Source organism: Mustelus asterias, chromosome 26 (assembly GCF_964213995.1).
Source record: "Mustelus asterias chromosome 26, sMusAst1.hap1.1, whole genome shotgun sequence".
Taxonomy (NCBI): domain Eukaryota; kingdom Metazoa; phylum Chordata; class Chondrichthyes; order Carcharhiniformes; family Triakidae; genus Mustelus; species Mustelus asterias.
The window spans coordinates 12,323,303-12,340,167 of record NC_135826.1 but is presented as its reverse complement, the minus strand read 5'-3'; positions in this window follow the sequence as shown (position 1 = coordinate 12,340,167).

Genomic DNA, 16,865 nt, shown 5'->3' with positions numbered 1-16,865 from the left:
TGGGCCAATCGGTCTCTCAAACAGAGGAGAAAGTTGTCTCTAAATGGCATTGTCATCACATGGTGGCCAGGTCAAGTACTCAGCCAGACTACAATAAGAGAGGTTTACTGTCCACTCGATACATTCCTCACAGTGAGCACTATCCGGCAGGCAGACTGATAAAATTCATTGCTAAATGGACCTGAGGCAGATGATGAATGAAATGAGACACAGATCACTTTCTTGACGGTAGGTTTATCTACAGAATGCAGCTTTATATATCTCTGCTTTCTACCTACCAACCACAGCAAGCCCTCTTTACATGTACTCAAGAGACTTAATCAATCTGTACACTCCACTTACAACAAAACAGAAAATGCTGGAAAATCTCAGCAGGTCTGACAGCATCTGTAGAGAGAGAATCGAGCCAATGTTTCGAGTCTGGATGACCCTTCCTCTCAAAACGTTGGCTCTATTCACTCTCCACAGATGCTGTCCGACCTGCTGGGATTTTCCAGCATTTTCTGTTTTTGTTTCAGATTCCATCAGCCGCAGTATTTTGCTTTTATCATATGCTCCACCTAATCAACCTTAACAATGCGGTTAATATAACATTAGCACTCATTAGCAAATGAGCAAAGCCTGCAAGAATTGATGCATGCAGTTGTGTGTTGCTCCCAGTTCAGTCAATTTTCAGATGGCTTCTCACCTCACCCGCTGTCTGAATCATTCGGGTGCTTTCCCACTCCTGACACATTCTTTGGTAGGTGACTTTGGGCAGCTCTTCACCAGCTGGGGTTTTCCCTGCCTCCTGTCTGGCTGTGCTACAAGCTGTGAATAACTTCATTATCATCATTATTATGCACGATACCGGATGGTAGGAGATAAACCAGATGGACCCACTCAGAATTTTCTCTTCGTCTAACACTGACAGTGGGCAGGATTTTCCAGCCACTCTCTCCCCAAAACCAGAAAATCCCACCCGTGGTCAACGGGCCTTTGCATGGTCCACCCCCAGCCTGCTACAATTCCTGTGGTGGGCAGAACGGGGAAACTCCCCCCCAATGTTTAAGGCTAAATTGAGATTCTGGGAGGAGTTAACCTCAGTGTCCTGTTTTCATGATTGAATATCATCATTTGCCTCTACTCTGACACTGGCCTGATTAGGAGACTATTTCCTGCAAGGAAAATTGAACCTCCATCTCATGTTTCAAGGCCTTCTGACCTTTACTGCAGGGAAACAGAAGCAGGGTGCATTTTGACCAAGTATTGGAATTGCTTTGCAAGAATTAAGTGTGGTTGTCCTGGGGACAGTGTGAGAGGAATGGAATTAAATATGACAGTTGTCCCTCAAAATGCCAAGCAAGATCCTGCATTACAATAGGGCCTTTCAAAACCTCAGGACTTTTAACTCCACATGGCTCGCACATTTCCCATTTAGGAAGTTCCCCGTCTGGGAGCAAGCTTGGGAACGCTGTAACAGGGGCTACAGACCGGGATCAGGAGGTGGTTGCTGAGTGGTGGTGGAGGGTGGGAGGGTCTGATCATAGAGGAGTTCAATTGCACTGGGGGAGGTGACAAGACGGGGAGGTGAGGGTTTGGGGGTCAATAACCTGGGGAGGGGCCATGGTGATTGGTTATTCAGTGGGTGAAACACTTTTGCACTGTGCTCCAAGGGGAAGAACACCTGCTCCTCCTGGCCCACAAGCAGTGCTGAAAAAGCATTAAGATGTGCCATCTCCCTTAACCACTGAGTTTTCTGAGGCCCAGAAAAACAGGCTGACCAGCATTAAGCTTGAAACACAAGTGGAATCTGAAGTGCTGGTTACTTAATGGTAATGTCACTGCACTCATTACCTAGAGACCCAGGCTAATGCCCTGGTGATGTGGGTTCAAATCCCAGTCTGGCAACTGGTGGAATTTAACTTCAATTAATTAAAACATAACTTGGAATGAAAGCTTATCTCAGTAATGGTGACCATGAAACTATCATCAATCATCATCAAAACTCACTAGTGTCCTTTTGGGAAGGAAATGTATTCACTCTTGGGACATGGGCGTCACTGGTTGCCCAACCCTAGGCGCCTGAGGGCAGTTGAGATTTCCTTTCCTAAAGGACATTAGTGAACCAAATGGGTTTTCCAACAATCGACAATAGTTTCATGGTCATCAGTAGATTCTTAATTCCAGATATTTTTTACTGAATTCAAATTCCACCACCTGCCATGGCGGGATTCGAACCCGGGTCCCCAGAACATTAGCTGAGTTTCTGGATTATTAGTCGACCGATAATACCTCTAGGTCATCGCACATGGCCATGGAAATCTGCCATCCTTACCTGATCTGGCCTACATGTTGACTCTTAGCTGCTCTGAAGGCAATTAGGGATGAGCAATGAATGCTGGCCTTGCCAGTAGTGCCCACATCCTATGAATGGAAAATAGAAAAGCATTCCCGTTAAAACATTTATCTGAAGCACCTGCCTCCTAGTATCCCACCCCACTCCCCCCAACACAAACCGACCCTCCTGGGGATATTAAAATTAACCATCAGGGTACCAATGCACTGAACCAGCCGCAAGAGGAGACCATGGAAGATGTGAAAGGAATTGAACCATTGACTGTGTGGAACTGGGCCCACTTGCTTTGGTGAGTTAATAGAAGAACTGTGTATCAGCAATCAATGGCTCTTAATTAAGGTAAACTGTACAGAGAGCCACTGCAAGCCGTTCTGGAGTTCAGTACCAGAGAGTTGTAAAAAGTGCCCTTCCGTTTGTCCTGAAATTGCAGATTTTTAACAGTGATCCTAAAACAAAATTACTACAGTGTGGAAATACCCAATTAAAATTTTTAAAGATCTTATGACAATAAAAAAAATCACTTGACGTCCTATGGAAAATAAAATCACTCCTTGGGACTAATATTATAATGCTGAGATAATCTACTTACCAGCTGATATTTCTTTCCATTCTGGTACTACTCATGGGTAGTCTAGTTGAAACGTGTTGCTACCCATCTGATCTGGCCCTTTCAGACCCATTTCTCAGGAGGATCCATCCATCCTGAGATCACTCCTTGCTTTGTTCAATTTCACCTGGCACGGCGGCACAGGGGTTGGCACTACTGCCTCACAGCGCCAGGGACCCAGGTTCGATTCTGGCCTCGGGTCACTGTCTGTGTAGAGTTTGCACCTTCTCGCTGTGTCTGCGTGGGTTTGCTCCGGTTTCCTCCCACAGTCCAAAAGATGTGTGGGTTAGGTTGACTGGCCATGCTAAACTGACCCAAGTGCCAGGGGAATTAGCAGGATAAATAAATGGGGTTATGGGGATAGGGCCTGGGTGGGATTGTGGTTGGTGCAGATTTGATGGGCTGAATGGCCTCCTTCTGCACGGTAGAGATTCTATGATTTGCCTTTTATTTTCAAATGATATGATTTTATTAGTGGAAGGTTTTTTGACGTGAATTGGTCCACATATCCTGAATGTGTGATTGCATCCTGATAAAACCATTAGAAAGGCCAACAGAATTTGGGGTTTTATAAAAAGGTTTATGGAGGATACCAGAAGTTATTATGAATTTGCCCCATGTTAGCTCACAGAACGAGAACCGTATAGTTGTGGCAGAGTTGGCACAATATAATTCATCTGAATGATGCCAGGGGTGGGACAAATCTGGATGTGAGCAGAGATTTGAGATGCTGGGTTCAGTGATTTATCATAACATAGAATCACAGAATCCCTACAGGGCAGAAGGAGGCCATTCAGCCCATCATGCATCCAACAGAGCATCTTACCCAGACCCTACCCCTTAACCCCACATATTTACCCCACTAATCCCCCCTAAACCTACATATCTTGGAACACTAAGGGGCAATTTAGTATGGCCAACCAACCACCTAACCCACACAACCTGGGACTATGGAAGGAAACCGGAGCACCAGAGGAAACCCACGCAGACATGGGGAGAACATGCAAACTCCACACAGACCCTCCCACCCTCCACCCAAGGCAGGAATTGAACCCGGATCCTTGGCATTGTGAGGCAGCAATGCTAACCATTGTGCCACTGTGACTGCTGTGCAATTAATAATTGTACAGCAGCCAGTATGGCTGAACCTACTCCCCTCCATGCCTCCTGCCTATGAGCGGACTCCACTCCCTGGGGTGATTATCCACTTTCACTCCTGATTGGTCCCCCCAGCCAGATGACCCTTACTCTGCTGTGTTGCCCTTAAAGAGACAATCATCACAAGTCACCACACTGAGGCTATTCCTGTTGATGCAAAGAAGGCTAAAAGACTTAACAGAGATTGATAAAATGATGAGGCCTCTCTATCCTTCTTTTCTCCTTTAAGTCCTTCCTTAAAACAAACCTCTCTGACCAACACTTTGATTGGCTGCCCGAGCATCAGCTTGGGTGGGATTTTCTGGCCCGAGGGCAACGTGCCTTTGCATGATTCCTGTCCCACCTGCTACGATTCCCATGGTGGGCGGGATGGGAAAATTCCGCCCTTGGAGTCAAATTTTTACTGAGTCCAAAATGTTCCTGCTCTTCGCGCCAGTGGGTTCTGCCATCCCAATGACAGCCATCTCACCGTGGCGCATTCTCTGGAGGTGATTGATGTGGTTTGGCCCAGACACAATGGGCCAAATACCCTTGCTTTGTGCAGTAAACTCCTATAGCTTTAGTTTCGCCATTTCTATAATCTCTCTCCCCTCACTCTGCAGAATCATAGTGCACAGGAGTCCATTCGACCCATCACCCTTGTGCCAGCTCTTTGAAATAGCTATCCAATCATTGCCACACCCCTGTTCTTTTCTCAGAGCTCTCCTGTTCACCTTCTAAGTCTTTATCCAATGTTTGTTTGATATGCCCTATTGAATCAGGTTCCATTGCTCTTTCAGGCAGTGAATTTCCTCTGATGATATATTCATGGAGGAGGTGCTGGACTAGAAATCCAGAAATCCAAGCTAATGCTCTGGGGACCCAGGTTCGAATCCTACCATGGCAGATGGTGAAATTTGACCTCAGTAAAAAGAATCTGTAATTAAAAGTCTTATTGATTACCATGAAACCATTGTCAATTGTTGGGAAAACCCATCTGGTTCACTAATATCCTTTAGAGAAGGAAATCTGCCATCCTTACCTGGTCTGGCCTACATGTGACTCCAGAGCCACAGCAATGTGGTTGACTCTTTGCCCAGTTTGAGGGCAATTAGGGATGGGCAATAAATGCTGGTCAAGCCACATTCCTGTAGGTTGCTGGCAATGCAGATTGCTGTTCCAATATTTAAACAGATTCAACAGATTCCTCGGTGGCGGGATGGACGAGTGATGTACAACGGCATAGATGTCAGTGGGATTGGAAAATCCCACTGGCGGCCAATGGTGAGCCACACCCACCATGGGACAACATGCCACAGGGGGGAGAAAAATCCCATACCTTGTCTGATATTCCTTCCTGGAGTGGACAAGAAGTCAGGCTTCATGTGAGACATGATCTGAAATAAATTACTTTCTGTGCAAACTTTTCAATTTGCATTTTGCAGTACCTCTGTGGTGTTGCTATTTTATTTTTGGTTTTGGTTTGATCTCGGAATCTTTTTTGGGGACTTTGTGTTTTTTTTCTTTTCAGAACATGTAAGGAATGCTGTGATCAAAGAACTGAATGTCTGCATAATCCTCGGGAAACTGACTGTAATTGAGGGACCGACAAGACTCTGGTGCCTTGGGAAAAGCTTAAATATGGAGGGGGCTAGAAAAGAGTTTCCCACCAGTTTTTGTGAGCCTTCTTACAATGACACAACCCTCTAAATGCAAGCTGCACCCTTTGATCATGGGCACCAAGTCCAGCTAAAATTAATAATTAAGGTTGGTTTTAAAACATCCCCAAAATGCTGTTTCGGATGGCTGAAGATTTATGAGATAAAATATGTCCTTGGGGACATATTTTATCTCATCTACTGTTGTCAAGTAGATTGGCAACACAAGGTCAGTGCCCACTATTATATATACTACTAATGGCGGCACGATGGCACAGTAGTTAGCACTGCTGCCTCACAGTGCCAGAGACGCTGGTTCGATTCTGCACGTTCTCTCCGTGTCTGCGTGGGTTTCCTCCGGGTGCTCCAGTTTCCTCCCGCAGACCAAAGATGTGCAGATTGGGTTGATTGGCCACGCTACATTGCCTCTTGGTGTCAGGGAGATTAGCAGCGTAAATACGTGGGATTGCGCGAATAGAGCTTGGATGAGATTGTTGTCAGTGCAGGCTCGATGGGCTGAATGGCCTCCTCCTGCGCTGTCGGGATACTATGATTCTAACCGGAGCTACAGATACTGTTGACCAATAACTGAGGGCAACTTCCCCCCCAGCTTCTGGGTCAGCTGGGAACCATCTGCAGAGCTGTACCATCTGCTGTAACAAGACCAAGTCAACCCGGCCTATAGGGATGGAACAGTCGAAGGAATTTGATTATCCCCTGCTCTCTCCTTCTCCTGAACCTTTTGACTCTATATGTCCTTCCAGGTTATCCACATCAAAACAGCTGACTGATACATTGCTTCCTTCCCCTTGAACAGGAACAGGAGGGTTTGACTGACCACTGAATTTAATTTAATTGTTGCATTTCTCCAAGCTGATTTTCCAAGCAGGTCATGTGACTATTCCACAGAACATTACCAGCCTTCATCACCCATTTAGTCCTTTACACCGATGTGCCGTGACTCAGTTGACGATGTCTCCTTCACCTCACTATCTGCATATCCTGGGATGTGTATAGCAATACCAGCGCTTATACTAACTGGGGAGAATGGTATGGGGTGCTGTGAGGTGAATTGTGATCTGGATCATTGGTAGTTATCATTCTATCTGATCTACAAAGACAGTACAGAGACCAATGCTAGAATGGTGGCTGCATGGCTTCACCAGCACAGGTTGAATTGCAGTCTGTATGTTCCTAGCATGGGTGCGTAAATGCCTATGTGAGAGTCTGGAAGATGTCACAATGATACCAGCCCTAAGCTTGAGGGGGGCCTATGGCTACTCAGTAAAATGACTAGCCCACTCACACTTCATTCTCTGACAAGGCTGTCCAAGGCACACATCCTGAAGCAGGGTCAATGACCTATAGTATTTGTTGATCCTCCCTCCACAACCTCCCCTCAACCCCCTCTCCATATGGGGACTTGTATTGTAATTAAACGTTGGATGAATCCACAGAATAGTCTTGATATGTAAATTGGAGAAGCTTCTTCATGATGCTGAGGTAAGGTAAGAGTGACTACCCTTGGCATCAAGGCAACATCTGAAGTGTGGCATTAAAGAGTCCCAGCAAAACTAAAGTCAATGGGAATCAGAGGGCAAACTCTCGACTGGTTTAAGTCGTACCGAGCATGAAGTATTGTGGCTACAAGAGCAGGTCAGTGGCTGGGAATGCTAGTGAGTAACTCATCGCCTGACTCCCCACGTGAGGACATGTACCAACCGACTCAAGAACAGCTTCTTCCCTGCTCTCATCAGACTTCTGTATGAACCCACCTCGCATTACACTCGAGCAAGACTATAACACTACATTCTGCATGCTCTCCTTTCCTTCTCTATGAATAGTATGCTTTGTCTGTATAGCGCGCAAGAAACAATGTTTTTCACTGAATACCAAGATATGTGACAATAATAAATCAAATCGGCACGGTACGACATGTAGCACAGTGGTTAGCACTGCTGCTTCACAGCTCCAGGGACCTGGGTTCGATTCCCAGCTTGGGTCACTGTCTGTGTGGAGTTTGTATATTCTCCTTGTGTCTGCCTGGGTTTCCTCCAGGTGCTCTGGTTTCCTCCCAGAGTCCAAAGATGTGTGGGTTAGGTTGATTGGCCATGCTAAAATTGCCCCTTAGTGTCCTGAGATGTGTAGGTTAGAGGGATTAGCGGATAAATGTGTCGGGATATTGGGGGTAGGGCCTGGGTGGGATTGTGGTCGGTGCAGACTCGATGGGCCAGATGGCCTCTTTCTGCACGTAGGGTTTCTATGATTTTATGATTCTAAATCAAATCAAATCAAAGCCTGTCCTTCATCTACAAGGCTCAAGTCAGGAATGTGATGGAATATTCTCCACTTGCTTGATGAGTGCAGCTCCAACAACCCTCAAGAAGCTCAACACCATCTGGGATAAAGCACCCCATTTGATTGGCACCCCATCCAACACCTTAAACGTTCACTATCTCCACCACCAACACAGCATCAGAGTGTACCATCTGCAAGATGTCGTCTTGTAGAAACAGAAATCTGTCAAGCCTCATTCGACAGCACCTTCCAGACCTCTGACCTCTACCATCCAATAGGACAATGACAGCAGATGCGAGGAGGCATCACCATCTGCATGCTCCATCTTTTCAATGAGTCGTGCTTCAGAGCAACTCAGAGGTCTTATGAACAATAGTCTGCATGAGAGAATCTCTTAAAGGGTAAATTCAAAATGCCCCCATCCCCCATGCCCCAAACCCAGTCCTATGGTCTCTCATGGTCCTTCATGATACCCCACCCCCACAAGAACTGAGTCATGGCATTCTGGCCACTCAGCCAAGCGTCATTATGGGAGCCCAGACATCCATTAGAGTAATAAAACACCTGCCCGCCAGAAAAAAATATTGCTTGATTCACAGTTCTTGTACCCTGATCTGAGCTGTGAATGTCACAATGTTTAATTGCACAAGATGAAGAAATTTCAAGTGCTTTCAATTTCAGCTATTAAAACTTTAAAGGGTCTGGATGATTGACAGATTTATTGGGCTGTAGTAAAATTAAGTTTTTTTCAGAAAATGGAATGCTATGAATTAACGACGTCTTAAAGATGTACTGCAGAAACATGTCAAGTCTCATTCGACAGCACCTTCCAAACCTCTGACCTCCACCATCAAATAGGTACTCATCCTACTGTCACTATTGAGTTTGGTGTATGGTGCATAGTGGGTGAATGGACATGTGCCATACCTTGGCTCATGAGGACCATAGGGATGGATGGGGTGGGGGCATGAGGTTGCATGGATGGTGCATGGAGAGTGGTGGGTAAGGAGTGTGAGGGGTGAGGACTGGAGGGTCTCCCCCCTCACCAACTCCAAAACAATCCAAAATCCTGCCCTTGCGAGCACTTTCTCACGGGGTGGATGGGCTGAACCGGGAATCCTCCCGACCCTTGCTACCCACCTCAAAGTTGAAAATGCAGACCTATATCACCGTTTCCTCACTGTCTTGGGTCAAAATCCTGCAACTCTCTCCCTAACAGCACTGTGGGTGTACCTACACCTCCGTGACTGCAGTGGTTCAAAGCAGCAGCTCTCCACCAGCTTCTCAAGGGCAATTGGGGATGGGCAACAAATGCTGGCCTGGCCAGCCCCTACCACATTCCATAAAGGGCGGCACGGTGGCACAGTGGTTAGCACTGCTGCCTCACAGCGCCAGGGACCCGTGTTCGATTCCCGGCTTGGGTCACTGTCTGTGGGGAGTTTGTATGTTCTCCCTGTGTCTGCGTGGGTTTCCTCCAGGTGCTCTGGTTTCCTCCCACAGTCCGAACGATGTGCTGGTTAGGTACATTGGCCGTGCTAAATTCTCCCTCAGTGTACCCGAACAGGTGCCGGAGTGTGGCGTCTAGGGGATTTTCACAGTAACTTCATTGCAGTGTTAATGTAAGCCTTACTTGTGACTAATAAATAAAATAAAAATAAATAAAAGAATAAATGAAAAAGTAATGATAGGCAGGCACACAACATGCAGCCTGTTCTGTGGGTGGAATTTTCCGACTGCGTTCACCTCCAAGACTGGAGAATCTCCTCAAGGACAACAGGGCTTTGTATGGTCCTGTCCTGATGTGGAGATGCTGGTGTTGGACTGGGGTGAACGCAGTAAGAAGTCTCACAACACCAGGTTAAAGTCCAACAGGTTTATTTGGTAGCAAATTTGGTAGCAAAGCGAAAGCTTATGGTATTTGCTACCAAATAAACCTGTTGGACTTTAACCTGGTGTTGTGAGACTTCTTACTGGTTCTGTCCTGCCAGCTATGACTCCCATGGCGGGCGGGACAAAAAAATCTGCCCTGTATGCTGATAAGGGCCCACACATTATGATTTGATGGGAAGCTCTTGGAAGGTGTCACTGTCCATGGTTTTCAATTTCTATGAACTGTAGGCTGCGGCATCACATTGTACCACGCTGGAGTATGGCATGCATAGAGAGCAAGGAAAGAGCTGTAGGCTCTTCATTAAGGCCTAACATGGGTAAATGGGCTTCAGTATGACAGGCAACACACTGTGGCTTGCATAGCAAGGCACACCAAACCCAGAAAGTAATTGATAATTTTTAGGTAGTCCTACTTTGGCAGATTCACAGAATCATAGAATCCCTACAGTGCAGAAGGAGGCCATTGGGCCCATCGAGTCTCTACCGACCACCTCCCACCCAGGCTCTATCCCCATAATGCCACACATTTACCTTGCTAATCCCCTGACACTAGGGCCAATTAGCATGGCCAATCAACCTAAACCTTACATCTTTGGGCCGTGGGAGGAAACCGGAGCACCCGGAGGAAACCCACGCAGACATGGGGAGAACGTGCAAGCTCCACACAGACAGTGATCCGAGGCCGGAATTGGGTCCCTGGCATTGTGAGGCAGCAGTGCTAACCACTGTGCCATCGTGCCGCCCTATTCCTAAAGGAGTGCCATCTCCACATCTGCTCCCAGATGTGACTATTCTTCACTTGCCAGGTATGCCACACTGCAGCCTCTGGGGTGGGTGGCCTGGGGTAGAAAAGAGCTTTGCCAGCAGAATGAATGAGCTGGCATCACCTGTCCCTACAACTGGTCCCTCTGTATTTATTTTGTCTGTCCCAGGTTGTTGTTTCCTTTGCCCCAATAGTCTTTAGAATGGCTGAGGGTAACTGGTTATACCCTGTTTCCTGTGCTATACAGCTGTTTCAGTGTGCTCCTCCTGCCTACCCATCTCTGGGAAGCCAGCAGGAGGTGGCACTCATGGTGGGATAAGAAACGAGCAGGCACTCAAAAGGTTCCTTCTCCCGTTGCTGTCAGTTTTCCCGCAACAGGGGCTGCCCATGCCAAGTGATAGAAGTCAGCAAGTAAAGGTTGGTGACCTGGCTGGCACCTTGTGGCTGGCAGGGCGGGGGGGGGGGGGGGGGGGGGGGGGAGTGCGGGGAGGGGGGAGGGCGGGATGGACATTGGAGTATTGAGAGTTGTGTTCCCCTGTGTGGACACCCTGTGCCCAAAGGAGACTCTCAGCAGTGCTACTTGCTGCCCGCCTAACTCCCCTAGCTTCCCAATCGAGGTCCCCCCCCTCAAGCCCTCATCAAAATTGCCCCAATGACCTTGTAGTTCCCAAATTACCTGTCTGCCACCTTTGCTCCAAAGAAACAATCCCAAATTCCACAACCAAAACTTCTTGTTGAAACCCTTCATTAGTGGAATCATTCTGGTAAACCTCCTCCAGACCCTCTCAAAGGCCCTCACATTCTTAAAGTCTGATGACATATCTGTTCACAGGATGTGGGAGTTGTTGGCCAGGTCAGCATTTATTGCCTGTCTCCAATTGCCCTCGAGAAGATGACGGTGAGCTGAGTTCTTGAACACCCTGTTTGACCCAGCGACAGCGAAGGGACGGCGATGAATTTCCAAAGCAGCTTGGTCAGTGGTTTGGAGGCAGAACTTCAAAGCGGTGGCACTCCCATATGTCTGCTCTCCTTGTCCTTCTGGACGGTAGTGGTCGTGGGTTTGGAAGATGCTGTTGAAGGAGCCACAAGGATCTAGTTGTGGCCTTACCGGAGCTTAACAAAGGTTCAGCATAACCACCCCCCACCCCCAGCTTTTGGTGTTACAAAGCCCAAGATTCCAAATGCTTTGTTAACCACTCCCACAATGTGTCCTTTGGGCGGCACGGTAGCACAGTGGTTAGCACTGCTGCTTCACAGCTCCAGGGTCCCGGGTTCGATTCCCGGCTCGGGTCACTGTCTGTGTGGAGTTTGCACATTCTCCTCGTGTCTGCGTGGGTTTCCTCCGGGTGCTCCGGTTTCCTCCCACAGTCCAAAGATGTGCGGGTTAGGTTGATTGGCCAGGTTAAAAATTGTCCCTGAGATGCGTAGTTAGAGGGATTAGCAGGTAAATATGTGGGGGTAGGGCCTGGGTGGGATTGTGGTCAGTGCAGACTCGATGGGCCGAATGGCCTCCTTCTGCACTGTAGGGTTTCTATGATTTCTATGAAATAAAGGGCCAATTCCAGAAGATTCTGGTGGGTGGGGAGGTGGGGTTAGGGGAGATGCGGGGATGTGTGCAGGGGTGCAGGGGTGCTCAATCCTCCAGAATTAGTGCAATGGAAAGGCTCCTGGTCATGGTCAGCATACAGACTGAAAGCTAAATTCTGGGTGGCACAGTGGTGCAGTGGTTAGAGCTGCTGTCTCGGGTGACTGTCTGTGTAGAGTTTGCACGTTCTCCCCGTGCCTGCGTGGGTTTCCTCCAGGTGCTCCGGTTTCCTCCCACAGTCCAAAGATTTGCGGTTTAGGTGGATAGGTCGTGCTAAATTGCCCCTTAGTGTCAGGGAGAGTCGTAGGGTAAATACATGGGGTTACGGGGATAGGCCTGGGTGGGATTGTTGTTGGTGCGGCTAGATGGGCCGAATGGCCTCCTTCTGCACTGTAGGGAATCTATGAGTTGTCTGTTACTAGTCCTCTTTCTCCAGGTCTGTCATTTCTCTCTTGTGCCCCTCCCAGATGTTTTGCTGTTCTTGTCATTTTGTCTGATAACATCCCCGTGAAGCATATTTGGATGTTTTTGTCAGCTAAAGGTACTCTATAAATGCAAGCTGCTTTTGCTAGTCACCCCCTCTCTTTCTCTGTCTCTCTATCCCCTCTTCCTCCGCCAGTTGTTATTTCCTGGTGCCCTCTCACTCTTATTACCATCCCAGCAAATTTAAAACAACTACATTGATAGCAAATGGGAATAAACTCCAGGGGTGTTTTTAAAACTGATGACCCACCAATGATGAACAAGGGTGTAATGTCAGCCACATACTTATGAGTCCTTCCCTGAAATAAAGTTCATTCACTCGATTAAAATTGAGCCACGGGTGCACACTGGGACAATATTGGTCAACTCGGGACTTGAACTTTGCCTCATCAAATTTTCAGGCCACAACTTACCAAAACGTTCTGAATGCGTCTCACTCCTCTTCAGTTAAGGATAGTGGTAAGTATCATTTTTAAAAACATTCTGTTTATTCCCTTTCTCCTTCTCACTTCATAGAATGATGGAGTCCAATCATCCAGTCCAAAGATGTGTGGGTTAGGTTGATTGGCCATGCTAAATTGACCCTAGTGTCAGGGGGATTAGCAGGGTAAATGTGTGGGGTTACGGGGATAGGGCCTGGGTGGGATTGTTGTCGGTGCAGACTCGATGGGCTGAATGGCCTCATTCTGCACTGTAGGGATTCTATGATTCTATGAATCGCTGCAATGCAGAACGAGGCCATTCGGCCCATTGAGCATCGATAGGTTTTTGATTGGTAAAGGGATCAAGGGTTATGGGGAAAAAGCGGGAGAACAGTGTTGAAAAACTTATCAACCATGATTGAATGGTGAAGCAGACTCAATGGGCAGAATGGGGGCCTCTGCTCCTATAACTTATGGTCTTATGGAGACTGCACCGACTCTCTGACTTCTGCCTGTCTCTCTCTCTCTTTCCTTCTCCCCATCTCAGCTTCTGTTTAATTTCCTTGCCACTTCTCTATTTCTCAGACTTGTAAAGCAGCTATGGTTACCTTACGTCATCCAGTTCTGATACCAAAGGTCTTATCTCTCTCTCTCTCTCTCAGGTGCTGACTGATTTTTGCATTTCTGAGTTGCTTTTATCTCTCCAATTTGACTGGGTAGACCGGGAATAAATTAGCAAGGGCAGCAGATCCTAGAGATGGGTTATTTACAGATCGTCCTGCTGCCTCAAACAATTTTTTTTGTGTTTTCTCATTTGAGTCACTGACTGGCTTCCTCAGCTCCAACCTGTTGACGGGAAGCTGGGCATTTGTGGTGTTTGCTAAGTGCTTAGAGCACCACCTATTGAGCAAGGATATAAAACCAGCTCCTGGGACAGCCAGCAAGGAACTGTGCAGCACTCCAAATTCTTTTCCTTTCGGCTGGGATGGGGCCGCGTAAGTATTAACTGGAGAGCCCAATGGACAGTCAAATTGATGTCTAATATAATCAGTAAAAGTAATAATGATTAAAATACAATCAGATACTAGGGGTGGGCCTTATCAGGATTTAGATCATTTTATTCAATGCTATTAAATGTTAACAGCAGCGAGTGGGTTTGTGTAATCCATTTATGGCTTAACTTGTGTGATGACATCAGTGAGTGAGATCAAAATGAAATTTATGTTCTTCACAAGCATGCACTAATACGCACACACACAATTCTGTGTTAATAAACTATCTTGTGTTTGTTCTATTTCTGTTCAGTTGACACTACTTGAAAAAAGAACAGGGATTTTTCTTTTATTCATCCAAAGGATAAAGGCTAGGCCAGCATTTATCTATCACCCACCTCTGGTTGCTCTTGAGGAGATGGGATGAGCCACCCTCGGTGAACCGCTGTAGTCCATGCGATGTAGGTACATCCACAGGGTGGGATTTTTAGGCCGCATTCACCCCAAGAGCAGAAAATCTCACCTGAGGTCAACAGATCTTTCCATGGTGTCGGGGAGGGAAATCCAAGATTTTGACCCAGCGACAGTGAAGGAACAGTGATACATTTCCAAGTCAGGATGGTGAGTAGCTTGGAGGGGAAGTTGCAGTCGCCGATGTTCCCATGTGACTTCCGCCCTTGTCCTTCTAGATTTTAGCGGTCATAGGTTTGGAAGCTGCTGTAAAAGGTCTTCACCAACATACCTACCCTGACAATACCATTAAAAAACACATCTTAGTTGCTGTTTGCGGAATCTTGGATTCTACATTTGCCCAAATAAAAAACAAGTGAAAGGCTGTTATCATGATGTACTGGGAGGAGACTGTACCTCAGCACTGGGGAATAGGAAAACATTTAGACCATAAGACACAGGAGCAGAATTAGGCCACTCAGCCCATCGAGTCTGCTCCGCCATTTAATCATGGCTGACTTTTTTCTCATCCCCAATCTCCTGCTTTTTCCACATAACCCCCGATCCCCTTATTAATCAAGAACCTATCTATCTCTGTCTTAAAGACACTCAATGACCTGGCCTTCACAGCCTTCTGCGGCAAAGAGTTCCACAGATTTACCGCTCTCTGGCTGAAGAAATTCCTCCTCATCTCTGTTTTAAAGGATCGTCCCTTTAGCCTGAGGTTGTGCCCTCTGGTTCTAGTTTTTCCTACTGGTGGAAACATCCTCTCCACATCCACTCTATCCAGGCCTCGCAGTATCCTGTAAGTTTCAATAAGATTCCCCCCTCATCCTTCTAAACTCCAACGAGTACAAACCCAGAGTCCTCAACCATTCCTCATACGACAAGCTCTTCATCCCAGGGATCATTCCGTCAACATTTGTTGTGGGGAGGGAAATCCCTTCAGAACTAAAACGGACACATCGGTATCACTGCCGTCCACAGCATCATTTGATGTGATGCCATTTGGTGAATGGTAACCGCACTAAAATGGCATCCGGCTGGGACAGACCAAAGTGGACAATGCCTCCATTCCCAGGGCAGTCCGTGACAGCAAATCGAAGCAGATTTGACACAAAGTGGGCGATCCCCTTCAGCCAGCTGAACCTTACACGCCCTGCCTTGTCAGAATTTCTTGCTTGGGAAGGCAGAAAGCTCTGCTTGTAAAATGTCATTCCGCAAACACACTGCTGCTGACAAAGCAGATATTTGACAACATCAAAGATGGCAGCAGACTGCTCCAGACTTTATATTAACCTTGGTGAACGACTCTATCAATTCTCCGTCAAGCTCGAGTTTTTGGAACAAGATGACTGCTTTTTTTTGTACGAAATCTTTAAGGAGCTGCTGCTCATTTCGAGAAGCACGAGTGTATGCCCTGAGAGGGAAAGGGCGTTGGAGGTTGACATGAGCAGCTGAAACAGGGCGTAATGATGAGGTGCACCCAACGTGGCTTTATTTCAAGAAAGCTTTTGCTGGAAGGGGAATCTGAGGGAGGTAAGGAATCCCACAGGAAGAGTTGAAATAGGAGATAGTGCAATGACTCATAGAATCATAGAATCCCAACAGTACAGAAGGAGGCCATTCGGCCCATCGAGCCCGCACTGACCACAGTCCCACCAGGGCCCTATTCCCGTAACCCCACACATTTACCCTCCTAATCCCCCAGACACTAAGGGGCAATTTATCATGGTAAAATCAATCAACCCAATCAATCTAACCCGCACATCTTTGGACTGTGGGAGGAAACCGGAGCACCCGGAGGAAACCCACGCAGACACGGGGAGAATGTGCAAACTCCACACAGACAGTCACCCAAGCTGGGAATTGAACCTGGACCCCTGGTGCTGTCAGGCAGCACTGCTAACCACTGTGCCACTGCGCTGCCCTACTGTGCCACCATGCCTCCCTATATGTTCCCTATATGTGCCCTGTATGTGCCATTTTGTGCTATAATAATATTAATGTCACAAGTCGGCTTACATTAACACTGCAGTGAAGTTACTGTGAAAATCCCTCAGTCACCACTCTCCGGCTCCTGTTCGGGTACACTGAGGGGCAATTTATCATGGCCAATGCACCTAACCAGCACGTCTTTCGAACTGTGGGAGGAAACCGGAGCATCCTGAGGAAATGCACGCAGATACGGGGACAACATGCAGACTCTGCAAGAACAGTGACCCAAGCCGGGAATCAAACC